Genomic DNA, 4,381 nt, shown 5'->3' with positions numbered 1-4,381 from the left:
GAACGCACATTTTACAAAAACAAAATACATTGATTTCGAATTTTCGTCTTCTAGAAATATACTTTTAAGTTACTTCCGGATGATAGTTAGAAGAGTGCATCCATTTTGCTTAAACAAAAAACCATGCCTGTTGAATTTTTTTCATCTGGAAGTATACGTTTTAGTGACTTCTGTATGAGAGTTGGGTGAGAACACACATTTTACAATAACATTGTTTCCTAATTTGTATCTTCTTGATTTGTATGTTTATGTCACTTCTGGAAGACAGTTTGAAGAGTGTTCACATTAATGTTGTATTTTATTCATCTGGAAGTGTGGATTGTAGTCACTTCTGTACAATTGTCAGACGAGAGCACACATTTTACAAAAACAAAATACATTGATTTCTAGTTTTCGCCATCTGGAAGTATACTTTTAGGTTACTTCCGGATGATAGTAAGAAGAGTACAAAAACAAAAAATATAAATACTCCATTTTTTAGCGTGAAAAAATAAAAATAAATAATGCAGAAATTTTGTTAAGTTCAGTGATGTTTTGTGTTTTGTTCAGTCATGTTCAGTTTTAATTATTCATCGTAAAACTTAAATGAGTTCTTGAATTTAATGTTCATAGAAAAATAGTGTAATTAAAATATTGTGAATCTTAAGTAATAAAAAACAATATGACAATGTTGTGTTAAAAATCAACTGTTAATAAACATTTAAGAAGGTTTTCTTAATTGACGAAGTTTATTAAATATATACCAAAAAGTATAAGGAAGGATTATATAAATAAAATTAAAAAGTAAGTTGTCATATTAAAATACTATTTTAGGAATATGTTAACAACTCTAAACGGCTTCCATTTCCATTATTTTTAAAAAAGTCTAATATGTTTCATTAAAAATGTTTTTATATTAAATTTCGACTCTCTCTTAATTCGTTTAGGATGAACATCGGCTTTCATTTGATGAACATTGCATTTTTAACATATTTAGATTTATTTGAGTTAAATCTTAACTTTCAATATTTTTAAAACTATTTGCGCGTTTAAGTCTGGAATCACTATATTGAAATTAATACTACTGTTTTATACATAAATTATTTTTTGACTTGGGTCACTCGACACGAAATTGCCCATATAAGATATTTAATATTGAAATCAGATAGTTTTAAACCCACCTTTTTTAAATAAATACAATTTTATTAATTTCCATATAGATATTGAACCTAAGTATTAGAAGAGAGCAAACAAAAAATGTCAAAAGCAATATCCCGTTTAGGGTCGTTAAGGTGTTTCTATCGTTAGTGACTGTAAATAATTTAAAAATAATCCATGACTTAGTAATTTCAGATCTTTATAGACGGTTTAATTCCAAGTTATTGAAAAAATGTTCATGAAAGGTAATGTTTTTATTGATTCAAAACAATAAATAAATAAATTAATTAATTTTTAATTATTTTATTTTTTAGAAAGCAGTAGCTAATATTAAAATACTTCTAACTGAATTAAAATATAAAAAAGGGATCTGGTAAGTTATAAATGTCTTATTTCATCACGTGGTTCTACTAAAAATGTCGATTATTTGCAGAAAATGTAAAAAATGGATCTGACCGTTTAAACTTTGGTGGTAAATGTATTGGACATGAGAGAATCCTATTTTTATTGCTTCCTAAAGTATAACTGTTAATTTCAATAAATACAAAAGTATGTATATTCAATATTAATTATAACATTATTTTGGTTTATTTCGTTGAAGGATTAATGCGTTCCATAATATAACTCTTACAATTTGATGGATTAATCATAAAATTGATGAAGAACTACAAAAATATTTTAGAGTCCAACGTTTTACAATTTTTGGAAGTATACCAGTCAGCAGTTGGAATATTAATACAGACTCCCTGAAAATTATCTTATTATAAGGTAATAATTCTAAATTTTTGATACATATGTATGTACATTAGACCGACTCCCTCTGTATGGAAAGCAAAAACGTGTTTTTGTTACCCCTCCCAAAATTTACCTTGCTTTGTCTTATGATGATTCCCAAAATATTTTAAGTGACCACTGAACCAAATTAAAAAAAGGTATTTTGGAATTATTTTTTTTAAATTTTTGTTTGTTTTGAAACAAAATATCCAATACGGGGTATCGTTTAAAAGGTATTTTAAAGTCGCGTCCAATGATGTATTAATCATAAATAACCGTTTGCTTATAATTGTCATATTCCAAAATATTTAAAATTGTTAGGTTTTTACTAAGAAAAATTAAATATATGCACAATTTTGCAAATTTTGCGCACCACTAGACTTGGCTTCAAAAAACCTTTCAAATGATACCACATACTGTATATATTGTTTAAGAAATGCTGTATAATTTAAAACAAAATAACTAAAAGGGACTTTTTTGTAACCGGTTCAGCTCACGAACGGCCACCGATAGACTAGAAATATTTTGGGAACCATTATAAAACATAACAAAGATTTTTTGAAGCTGGATAAAATATTGAATTTAACATGAAGAATCGTGTTCCCATACGATATTTTCTTTAAAACTGTCCAGCTCACGAATGGACAACACTTAACCGAAAATATTTTGGGTAACATCATATTACATAACAGCGAATATTATGAGGGGGGTAACTCAAGCACCATTTTTTGTGAGTCGGTCTAATGTACATACATATATTACTTTTTTTAGATTAGTTGTTAAATCTGTTATTTTTTCTACTATTTTAATTTCAATTAATTCAATAAAAACTATAAAATTTCATTTTATTAGATTTATTTTTATAGATTTTATTTTGGTGAGTATACAAATAGAAGAAGAGAAAACTCATCTTCTAGAAGACGAGAATACTCATCTTCTAGAAGAAGAGAATACTCATCTTCAAGAAGAAGAGAATACTCTTCTTCAAGAAGAAGAGAATACTCTTCTTCTAGAAGAAGAGAAAAACTCATCTTCTAGAAGATAAGATAGGAACACTTCTAGAGGATACTAGGTAGTCACTTCAAGAAGTGACTTCCTAGTCACATCTAGAAGAGTCTTTTGGCAATACCTTACTTCCAAGAGTCATCTAGAAGTTTCTTCTGCTGGTCTTCCAGAAGTATCTTCCAAGTTACTATTAGACGTTCCCCAGCTCGGCATCAGTTCTTCCCGACTGGTGACAAGAATTCTTATACTTCCGCAACATCGCTGGCGAGCTTTTAGCACGTTTGGAAGTTTCACACGGGTAACTTCCGCAATAGAAAATGTTTGTAGGGTATTGTTAAGTATTATGTTGGCGATGTATGTGCAATGTATGTATGTATGTGTGTACAATGGTGGCATAACAATGCCCTACAAACATTTTCTATTGCGGAAGTTACCCGTATGAAACTTCCAAACGTGCTAAAAGCTCGCCAGCGATGTTGCGGAAGTATAAGAATTCTTGTCACCAGTCGGGAAGAACTGATGCCGAGCTGGGGAACGTCTAAGAGTAACGTGGAAGATACTTCTGGAAGACCCGCAGAAGAAACTTCTAGATGACTCTTGGAAGTAAGGTATTGCCAAAGACTCTTCTAGATGTGACTAGGAAGTCACTTCTTGAAGTGACTACTTAGTATCATCTAGAAGTGTTTCTATCTTGTCTTCTAGAAGATGATTGATTCTCTTCTTCTTGAAGAAGAGTATTCTCTCTTCTTGAAGATGAGTATTCTCTTCTTCTAGAAGATGAGTATTCTCGTCTTCTAGAAGATGAGTTTCTCTTCTTCTATTTGTATACTCACCAAAATAAAATCTATAAAAATAAATCTAATAAAATGAAATTTTATAGTTTTTATTGAATTAATTGAAATTAAAATAGTAGAAAAAATAACAGATTTAACAACTAATCTAAAAAAAGTAATATATGTATGTACATTAGACCGACTCACAAAAAAATGGTGCTTGAGTTACCCCCTCATAATATTCGCTGTTATGTAATATGATGTTACCCAAAATATTTTCGGTTAAGTGTTGTCCATTCGTGAGCTGGACAGTTTTAAAGAAAATATCGTATGGGAACACGATTCTTCATGTTAAATTCAATATTTTATCCAGCTTCAAAAAATCTTTGTTATGTTTTATAATGGTTCCCAAAATATTTCTAGTCTATCGGTGGCCGTTCGTGAGCTGAACCGGTTACAAAAAAGTCCCTTTTTAGTTATTTTGTTTTAAATTATACAGCATTTCTTAAACAATATATACAGTATGTGGTATCATTTGAAAGGTTTTTGAAGCCAAGTCTAGTGGTGCGCAAAATTTGCAAAATTGTGCATATATTTAATTTTTCTTAGTAAAAACCTAACAATTTTAAATATTTTGGAATATGACAATTATAAGCAACGGTTATTTATGATTAATACATCATTGGACGCGA

The sequence above is a fragment of the Lucilia sericata genome, unplaced genomic scaffold, assembly GCF_015586225.1.
Source record: "Lucilia sericata isolate MDLA Ls3-8-SP2 unplaced genomic scaffold, ASM1558622v1 Contig000638F_arrow, whole genome shotgun sequence".
NCBI lineage: Eukaryota > Metazoa > Arthropoda > Insecta > Diptera > Calliphoridae > Lucilia > Lucilia sericata.
Note: the sequence above shows the minus strand (reverse complement) of the source record.